Source organism: Sapajus apella, unplaced genomic scaffold (assembly GCF_009761245.1).
Source record: "Sapajus apella isolate SASKATOON/1434 unplaced genomic scaffold, GSC_monkey_1.0 scaffold58, whole genome shotgun sequence".
Lineage (NCBI taxonomy): Eukaryota > Metazoa > Chordata > Mammalia > Primates > Cebidae > Sapajus > Sapajus apella.
The window spans coordinates 4,556,966-4,567,880 of NW_022436998.1; the positions used below are offsets into that span (position 1 = coordinate 4,556,966).

A 10,915-nucleotide genomic window follows, 5' to 3' on the forward strand; every position below is an offset into this window, starting at 1 on the left:
ACGCCAAGTAGGTTGTCTGAGGCCAGACATCTCTTAAATAGCAATTAGGATGTGAATAAAAGTCTGTCAAAATTCAAATTTTTGCTCTTTTTACTACACCAAAGTTCCTTGGTCACATTCCTGGCTGGATGGAAGGACTTTGCTACATATATAGAGTATTCATCCCCAAATTGCCTTTATTATGGAACCCTATCAAAGACTTGTACAAAAATCTAAATAAATAATGAAGACTGCATTCACCTTTTTTTGATGTAATTATTCAATGACACAGGAAAATAACATGTTATTAAGCAGGCTGGTTACAAGTAGTAGATAGATGACTTCATTTTTAATAAAAAAATTAAAAAGCATGAACATGCACATAAAAAATTAGATTATGTACAAAATATCAATAGTATTTTACTTCTGCTCAGTAATTAAATATTCTTCCCTTTGTTTTTGTCTTTTGTAAAACGTTATTTCTGAAACAAACAAACAAAAAGGAAAACATGATCTTGGAGAGAGTTATTAAACACCAGGAATTAGGAATCCAAGAAGAATGCAAGCCAGGACCCCAGCAGTCAAAGTTGGAAACCCAGGACAGGTCTGAAAAGGGTGATAACAGCCAATGGAAAATTGTTCTTTTCCTACTGGAATGTTCTTTACCAAATAGCTTCCTCTACATTAGATGTTAGTGCACTTACATTTAATGGGATCCTATTGAATGTAAGTGTACTAAATGTAAAATGTACTATTTTGTAGTTATGTACTATACAAAACACACTAGAAATCAAGTGCTCCTACAACAAAAAACCTGGCTAACTAAATCACTGACTTTGCTGAATTTTTCTAACTTTGTTCATTTTCAGTCTTCACAATAAACATATTTTTTGTTTCAGGGCCTGGAAGAGGTAATTTTTCTCAGAAAGAAGCTAACGTGAATGTGTGCTGGGCACTGTCTGATGGCTTGGCTCTAAGTCCAAGGCAGTTGCCCTTGTCTTCTAAGTTCTGTACAGCATGAAAAGGCTTACCAAAATCCAAACCACCTTGAATTAAACAAATCTAAACGAGGAGCATCACCATTCTTTGCATACGTGTTTTTAAAGTCTACCATGTTACTGAATGAAGAAATGCAGTATATTACACCTCTGTTGATGTAAATAAGGCTCAGACATCTCAGTTCTACCCTCTTCGTACCCCCCACCCATCAAATGTTATGACGGCTAGTGACATTTGTTCAAATTACAACCCATAGTTTTTGCTGTAAAAAACGAAACACCTGAGAAAGGCTCATTGCTTTAAAATCAAGAATCTATAAAAGCAATGCCACCCTAATCCTAAGGTGCTTCTTAGGTATTTTCCAAAACTCTTTGCTCTTTTATACTGCAGCATTTTCAGGAGGAGTCATGAGATACTTTCAAGGTCCTAGAAATAACAAAAAACAAAAAAATAACCTGAGACTCTTTTCTGCATTACCACCAGCTTCTCATTACACTATGTCACCTTTTACAGCAGTGAGCGAAATAATCCACGCCACAAAAATCTTCACAGACCAAGAAGAAAAAGTACAAAAAGAATGATATTAAAACAATAACATGGATTTGTGTGTATGAGGGAGGGATATTTAAAATTAAAATATTATATCATCGCAACAAAGACCAAATAATCCTTGCTCTGTCCTTAGACAACCAAGAAAATTAAAGCATATTTTATATCTCAAAAATAGAAAAGAGACTTGATAAAAGTAATAGTGCTCAGTGCTTGCAAACCAAGTCAATTTATACTCATTAGATCAGTCCAAATTCTAAAGGCTACAAAAAACCTGTTAGATCAAGGGAAAACAAATTCATTTTAGGACAAAGCTATTCAAGATGAAAGAAAGACATGTCTTCAGTGAGAGAACTGGCTGCTGTTGGATGATTTTTTGCTAACGTGTTTAAAGATTTTGGACTTCTCAACTTTCCTGGTTTTCTGGTAGCCAAATCCACTACCACCTTCTCACTTTTTCTGCTTGCCTCCATTGCTGTTGATGTTCAGATCAACAGAGGGAGGTACCTCGAAAGCAAATCACAGAGCAACATGAGGCAAATTTGAGTTACTAACATGAAGAAAATGGGAACCATAGGCTCGTATGGATGACTTAATATGTTTCCTGGGCTGACTTATGAAGAAAGTCGTTCTTTTCAATCAGTTTCTCAAGCTGAGACTGAATGTCAGAAATTTTAAACCAGGAAAAGTCAGGTTTACTTAATGGAACCTTGGATTGTTGCAAGTAGCAAAGGAAACCCAATTCTTCTTGGTGCAAAATGAGCAAGGTATGCCCTCTCTCATTTAGGTCTGTGATGAATATATTCCTTAGGGTTATCTGGAGGATCATACTGGACGATCCAGTCGACTTTAGGAATGTCCAGTCCTCTTGCTGCCACATCCATACAAATAGTGTTCCTGAATCTGTGTTGCAGAACTGGAAGAATGTGGTTATACGCTTATTTTGCTTTTGCTTTCCATGAATGGCAAGACAGGGAAACCAATGCAGTTCAGCAATCCGTAGTGATGCTTCACAGACATACAAGATGAAAATAAGACCATAAGCTTCTCCTTTCGGTTCTTCTTAAGGAATGTAAAGGCAGAAGGAAACTCTTTTCGGAGGAACAAACAACATAACCCCACTCAAGATCATCCACTGTTGCATTAGCCTTATCATTGTCAACGCCAACATACAATGGCTTCTTTTTCAGAGAAATCCTTGCCAGGTATTCAACTTCTCGAGTTTGAGTGTCAGAAAAGAGCATAGTCTGTCTGCATGTTGGCAAAAGTTTAATAACTTACTTTAATTCCTTTTCAAACCCAACATCCAAGATATAATCAGCTTCATCAATAACCAGACACTGCAGGTTTTTATACATAAACCCTGGAGTTTTCTGCATATGGTCCAGCAAACGGCCTGGTGTGGCACAATGATATTGATCCCATTAGCAAATTTCTGTGCTTCAGCAGATCTGTTACAACCACCCATTATCAACCATAGGTGTGCACATGGTGAGTCATTAGGTCCTTGAGAACACCAAAAGTTTGCATGGCTAGTTCTCTAGTAGGTGAGAGAATAAGGAACCCTGTTCCATTCCTGGGCATGAACCTTAAGAATGGGTTCAACTGCAGGGGTGAGAAAAGCCAGAGTTTTACCACTGCCTATTTTTGTAGCTGCTAGAAGATCCCTGTCTTCCAGAAGTGGTCTGATACTTTTATGCTGAATTTCAGTCATGATTGTAAAAACCATTTTTCTTATTGACTTTAGAGTGTTTTAAATGACAAGAGTACATAGGGAAGCAAATGAAGTATCCTCAAAACTCTAGTCAGTCCCAGGGACAGGCTGGGCACCTCACTGTCATCTTCATCATTATCTGCCTTCTCCACGTTATTTTCTGTTTCTCTAGGAGTCTTGGCACTTTCTTCTTCAGATTCTCCTTTGTTTTCAGGTTTTGCTTTATTTGTGTCAGGCCCAGCGTCATTCACTATTTTTCCCTTTTTCTTCTTTTTCTTTTTTGATTCTGAATTGGGAGACTGCATTGTTGCTTCTCCACTGGTTAATATGGTGTATTTCTGGGGAGATTTTTGAACTTTTACATTTTCCACTGTCTCTTGAGACATGTCTCCATTTTCAGCTTCTGATAAGCCCACATTTATTGAATGTTTTGATTTTGTATCCTTTTCGCCTCCCATTGTTTCTTCAGGCACTTCTCCATTTTGAGTTTCTGGTAGGGTCAGATTTGAGACCCCCTGCAGCTTTAGGTTCTGCTGCTGCAATTTGGGGTTCTGCTTCTCAACCTTCTTGCACAGGAGTTTCTTCAGCAGGTGAGATATGCTGTCCAAGAAGTGCCTAGACCACGGTGCCACACAGTACGGCCTGGCATTCCCCTTTTTGACATATTTATTTTGCTCCTCAAAGAGATTCTATGAACCCAAAGAGCTGGTTGATGGAAGCCTCTGGTCATCCCAACTGAGTCTCCATTCCATCTGGGAGCAGGGTCCTCCAAGAAGAATTAAGTAGAAGGTTCCTTCTCCAAGACTTAAACACCAAGCAATTATTTTCTTCCAGCTATAATCTGACCCTATCAGAAACTCAAAATGGAAATGTGTCTGAACAACAATGGAGGTGGAAAGGTTACAAAATCAAAACATTCAACAAATGTGGGCTTATCAGAAGCTCAAAATGGAGACATGTTTCAAGAAACAGCAGAAAATGTAAAAGTTAAAAATCTCCCCAGAAATCCACCATATTAACCAATGGAGAAGCAGCAACGCAGTCTCCCAATACAGAATCCCAATTCCAGAGTTGAGGAAGGTTTTTCTAATGTCTCTCTAAAATTTTTCTGAAAATCTGAATGCGATGGAATAAACTAGATAGGCCTGTTCTTTGTGGGGAACATCTATCACCTACTTTAGACCTTTTCTGTTTCTAAAAATTATTTTTGACATTGTAAAAAAATATATGCTTATTGAAAAACATTAAAACAATACAGAGGTGCATAGATATAAAAGTGAACATTCTCAGTAGCTCCTTTCACTCACTCCCATTTTAGGAGACTATTAGGAGGTAACATTACCACCTTAAGAAGTAATTAGATTGTACATTACAAGATCTTTTGCGAGCTTTATATCCCACCTCTATACACAACTGCATATGCATGCACACACATACACAGTTACATGACTTTTCTTTCATATGAAAAAATGAGAACATACTCTAAATTTCATTCTGCAGCTTGCAACTTAATACACCACACATAGATTTTATAGCCATCAGTCATAATTCTGTTGGTTTATCACTCATAAATGGGAGTAACACTGTTGTCCCCTCTCTTATAAGTTTGACATGAGAATTAATCATAAGTTCAAAGATACGCAAGGACGGTGGTACTCAAAAATGGCACAGAAGGCTTTCAGATGCCCATTAATGTATTATTTTACAGAGACACCATACAGATTATGTGATGAGCTCCAAGAGTAAGGATGAGGAAGTGATTTCTTGTTTTCCCACTCTGAATGGGACACTTCGTGATCTGCATATTATAAAAAACATGAAAGTGAGGTCAGGCTTGGCAGGGAAATTGCTGGCTGCAAGCTTTTAGGACAATTAAGAAACAGCAGGATCATTCTGGCACAAGCTTCAACCAGTTGGCAGAAAAATGCCTCTTCTGCTCCTACGGTGACTGGCAATTCTAAGTAAATGGCTAAAATTGCCTTTCATGTCTGCCGGCAACTTCTTTCCTGAAGTATTTGAGTTTTGTTGAATTCACTTTGCTAATGGGTATCTTCTTAGGGTAAATTTGACATGCATAAGGATTATTTCAACTCTGACAGGACAGAAATTCACTTGTTTCCAGAATTAAGAATACCTGAAAATTTGCTCAAGTCTAAAAATAAAATTTTCCCTAAAAGTTTTCCTCTTTAAGACTGTAACCATACACAAAGGCTATATTTTATATGATTAGTGACATACTAATAGGCATTTTGAAATATTAAAAATAGCTTCCAAACCCCTGTTATTTTCTTTGGTGAAGTCAAAGGACTTGGAACCCCACTTAGGACATTAACTTAAAATATTCCTACTCACTTAAATTATTAGCTGTCAATAAATATCACTTTTCTTTTAACTTCAATTCACAGTTTGCCCTGAAACTACATTGCTGACCATATGCTTTCTGCCCCTGATACCTAGCCAGGGCAGCACTGATAATTGCCTATTGGCTTGTCTCTGAGAACCCAGCGTTGGACAGCCTGTATAGAGCAATGGTTGAAAGCAGTCTTTGGAGCTCCAAGGGCTCTGCACATTTGCTTGAGTGCCCATAACATGGTGGAGATGGTAGCACCTACCTCAGAAGGTTGTTAAATTAATTAATGAACCCATGTAATAAAGCACCTAGCATACTGCCTGGACCATAAAGTATCATTTATTACTGTATCTTTTGTATTTAAGGTCATTCTCTTTAACTTTTGTTATTGGGATGAAGTCAGTAGCTTTTTATGCTTCTGAGAGGAAAACTTCTTCAACTTGTTTCCTGTGTCATAACAGAAATAAGAGGAAGATGATACAAATTCAGTAAATCTTCCCCTCATATTTGGTCAGATAACAGCAGGGGCTTGGAGCCAAGCTGCCTGGCTTGACCACTTACCACGAGCAAGTTTCTTAACCTCTCCAGCCTCAGTGTCTTTATCTGTATAAAGGAGATAACAATTGTCTCTGGTCATAGGGCTGTTGGGAAAACCAAGACTATGAATAACAGACTTGCGCATAGTGAGTGCTCATACAGATAGCTACTAAATTAATTCTGATGCAACAGATTCAAGTCTACTACTTCTGAGCTCCAACTACACATTTATTCTATATAGGGATTGCATTTAACAATATTCCCACAAGGAACACACAGTATCTTCACTTAACTGATAAGGAGCTTTGAAAGGTTAAATGGCATGCAGCAATTCTCCTCTTAGAAGGCAATAGAGCTGAAATGTGACGCCAGGTCTTCTGATTCACAGGCTCGTGTTCTTTCTTCTAAACCCCTGGATATCTCTGTGAGACATGCATATCTGATTACCCTAAGGATTCTCAGGGTCAACAGTAAATAGGGTAGAGAGACTGTCAGTCCCTGCCTTCTGCTTACTGCCAGAAACCTTTCCAATTATTTTTATGTGATCAACACATACATAAATGCACAACATGCTTTAAACAGTTAAGCAATAAAACATAATTTTCCCATAATCCTACTCTTGGATTCTTTTCTCTCAAAGTTTCAAAGACTTTCTTAGAATGTCCAAATGACCCTCGGAATGTTTTTCACCAGAAAAGTTGTGTTGTTTTTTTCCCCACTGATTCCAAAACAGTGAGTTGACTCCTCTTCTTCCTGGAAGGCTTTCTAAGTCATTACAAATAGCATTTTTCTTTATAGTTCTCAAGTGACCTTTAGTGCAAACATTTCTTTCTTCTTCCTGGGGTGGGTTCTGACATCATTCTCCAGGAACACAAAGGCCTCCACAAGGTCGATTTATCCTGCTGAGACTCTGGAAAGGATCTCTTCTCCTCTGACCATGTCTTAATTCACAATTGAGGGAAAAATATTTAGCAGTGAGTCTCTTTCCCTATTTTCTTTAAGCTTGGTTTTTAAAAGTCAGTTATTCTAACATCTGCTTGGAAAATTTTATTGTCCCCAGTCAGAAGTATGGTTTTGTATTTTTTAGCCAATTATTTCTTATCTTTGGTTACTTCTGCTCTTTTTTAATTCAAATCAGTCAGCATCTGTTCCCAGGATTCAGTGCCAAGGTGCCACCCAGTTTAGGAAAGCTAATCTTTGATCTTTTTCTTTTGCCTCTTCTTGGTACCACACACTAGTTTTCACCCCCATATCCCCCACATTCTCATACCTCCCTTTGCAAATTCACTTGAGATTTTAGAAAGAAAAGAAAACTTTAAAAAGGGAGCTAAGATGCTTGTTCAGATAAAACGCTGAATCCAGACAGCCAAAAGCTGTGTTGTTTTCTCTGAGTTTGCTCTGTTCTGCCTAGATGTTGTGTGGCTTAATGGGGAGAGAAGCTGCCAGCTTAGAACAGAGCAAAAGGATTTTCAGCATCAGCTCCTCCCATGTCGTGGGTCTCTGGTAAGTTTCCCAGTCTTTTGTTACCCAGGTAGCTTTTTCATGTCGTGGGCATAATGATAGAAACCACCTCCATAGGCCAAAGGGAAGGCACAAGATTAATGTCAGGAGAGAGGCCCAGGTGGCTGCTTCCTTACTAAGACCAGTCTCTGATATTTGCAGTTATTTTTCTTCCACTTCTTGGTGCAAACAGGTTTTCTTTTGAACAGAGCTAACAATGATTTTGCAGTTTCACACTGACATAGAATTTTTGTCCAGCTTTTGAAGGAAATCTATTTATGCATGATGAGTCTTCTGAATTCTAAATCACTGTTATAGACATTTTTAAAGTGGGAGTTGTGTAACACACGTAAGATGGAGTAACAAAACAGTTTTTACAAGTGCTTAGGCCGGGCGCACTGGCACACACTTGTAATCCCAGCACTTTGAGAGGCCGATGTGGGTGGATCACTTGAGGTCAGGAGTTTAAGACCAGCCTGGCCAACACAGCAAAACCCCATTTCTCCTAAAAAATACAAAAATTAGTCAGATGTGATGGTAGGCACCTGTAATCCCAGCTACTTGGTAGCTGAGGCAGGAGAACTGCTTGAACCCAGGAGGCAAAAGTTTCAGTGAGCTGAGATCATGCCTCTGTACTCCAGCCTGGGTGACAGAGCGAGACTTTGTTTCAAAACAAACAAACGAACAAACAAACAGTGCTTTAAAAGGACTCTTTAATCACTCAGTCATTCAATCAACAAACATGTATTTAGCGCCTTACTCTGTCAGATGCTACATTAGACCCCAGCAATATAGTAGCGAGGAAAACAGACACACAGGCCCTGTCTTTCTGGGGCTTAGAGTCCAGCTATCTTCTGCCACGACAGTAGGAGTTTGAGTATGAGTTGTGGTTTTTCTAAGTCAAATGTAAAGCTTGACACTTGTCTTGAAACCACATGAGAAGCCACAGGACAGTGGAAGAGAAAAAGGTGTTAAAAAAAAAAAAAAAGATTCTGTGATTCCCAAAAGGATTTTATCTCCTGATCACTTTCCTAAGTAGTTGGACCTTTTTACCCAGGTCTGTGAGCCTGAATACATTAGTTCCTTCTATGGTGTGGAGATCAGTGACCAGCCAAAAATAAGGGCTAGTAAACTACTTCTGGTGGTCAAATCCGCTCTACCACCTTTGTTTGCATGGGCTATGAGCTAAGAATACTTTTTACATTTTTATGTACCTGAAAGAAATCAAAAGAATAATAATATTTTGTGAAACAGAAAAATAACATAAAATTCATATTTCAGTTTCCATAAATAAAATTTAACGGGAACATAGCCTGGCCCATTCATTTATGTATTGTGCTATAAGGGTAGAGTTGAAGAGTTGCATCAGAGATTGTATAGTTGGCAAAGCCTAAAATATTCATCATCTGGCTCTTTAAAGAAAGTGTTTTCTGACCTCTGGTGTAGAAAACTTTCTGGTGCTGTCACTTCACACTGCTTGGCTGTAGCCATCTCCTTACTTGCCGAGAGACATGGCAACTTCAAACAGCCATCCTCCTCTGTATTGCATGAAATACAGGGTAAGCCATAGGAACAACAGAAAATAGTACATTTATAAGCAGGTTTGAATTTTCTTAAGTCACAAACTTGAGTGTGCAAAATAGATACAATTATTTTGTATAATGTAACTTAATTTACTTAACATCGTAACATGCAACCTTAATCATTTCCAGAAAACCTCTGTGTTTTCTCATTCTTTACATGTCAAAATTCAGTTAATTCATCAGGCGCAGTGGCTCACACCTGTAATCCCAGCACTTTGGGATGCCAAGGCAGGAGGATCATGAAGTCAAAAGATCAAGACTATCCTGGCCAACATGGTGAAGTCCCATCTTTACTAAAAATACAAAAATTAGCTGGGCACGGTGGCGCATGCCTGTAGTCCCAGCTACTCAGGAGGCTGAGGCAGGAGAATCACTTAAACCCCGGAGGCAAAGGTTGCAGTAAGCCAAGATCGTGCCACTGCACTTGTCAAACCTGGTGACAGAGCAAGACTTCATCTCAAAAAATAAGAATAATAAATAAAACAAAATAAAATTCAGTTAATTCTGGATTTCCTCTATTGTCTTCCTTCTCCTTCAGATGGCACCTGTGTGGGGTAGCCTACGTGGTATTCTGGCAAGGGGTGCCTCTTCTGAGATGTATCCCGCCTCTGGTTACTAGCACTCCAGCAATGTTCATTACCTCATCTGGTCTTGCAGCTTTCTCATAATGTACTTTTGTCACTTCTGCCAGATACCTGGGTTTATCCATGCTCTGCTACTCTTGAACTCTTCTCATGTGGGTGGAAACTTTGCACTGTTCTTCCATGTTTTCTCTGGGATTGCTAGAGATGAATAGAACACCCTGGACTTCTCTGACCCTGCCCAGCCCCAGGATTCTGGGATGGGAACCAGGTCTGTCTGACAATGTCCTCGCATTTAATACTGCCATCCTGCCTCTTCCCATAGCCAACTTCTTGAGTGGAAAACACCCCCAAGCCTGCTACTGCTCCCTCAGCAGTGATGTCTCTTGAGTTGGAAAAACAGGATGTCTTCTCTTTCAGGGCCATGATCTGAGGCAGGCAGGGAGGAGGGAAGAGGAGGCATCCACTTGATAGCCCTTTACAGAAGGAACCTACTTGTGCTTCCCAGATCTATGCATGCTCTAGCCAGCTTAAGTCCAACCTATTGGCTCTATTTGATTCAGCAACTTCAGACTCTGGTTAGGCCAGATGGAAAATCAGTCCTGGAAAAGCGAAAATGTGAAAAACCGTGGCAGAGAAGGTCATTCACTCCCTCATAAATCTAAACACACTAAGCCCATTGAAGGACTTGCCAGGAAAATGTGATTTTCAGTTTTCTCCTTGGATTCAATTTATCTTTACTGCTAAGTAGTCAAGTTGAATTAGATCCAGAACCAGATACAATTCTACCCTTTTTCTTTGAAGGGAGGGACCCCCACCTTCCTGTCAGTGACCTAGCTACCCCATCCTAAAGACTGGTATTTCCTAAGTTAGAAATTATAGCAGATCTTCTTTTAGGTTTCTGAACTTTGTGCACCTTAGGTTCCCTTTTCTCAGATGAATGAGTAATTGCATCTTTTCTGCAATGCCTCACTAAAGATGAGAAGCAGTTACTTAGGATTGCATTTCACTTCATTGGGTTTTGCTTTTTGCAGATGGCAATTTTTCTGTATCTTATGATCTCTCTTGACCTGAAATACAGCTCCATCTATCATCCTGACCATTCAAGTTTGTAGTTTTGAAA

The 10,915-nt window shown here is 39.1% G+C and overlaps 1 pseudogene; it reads right to left on the bottom strand.

Annotated features, from left to right (window-relative positions):
- Positions 1-1,738: 1,738 nt before the first annotated feature.
- Positions 1,739-10,218, bottom strand: LOC116528414 (annotated as a pseudogene).
- Between the last annotated feature and the right edge of the window lie 697 nt (positions 10,219-10,915).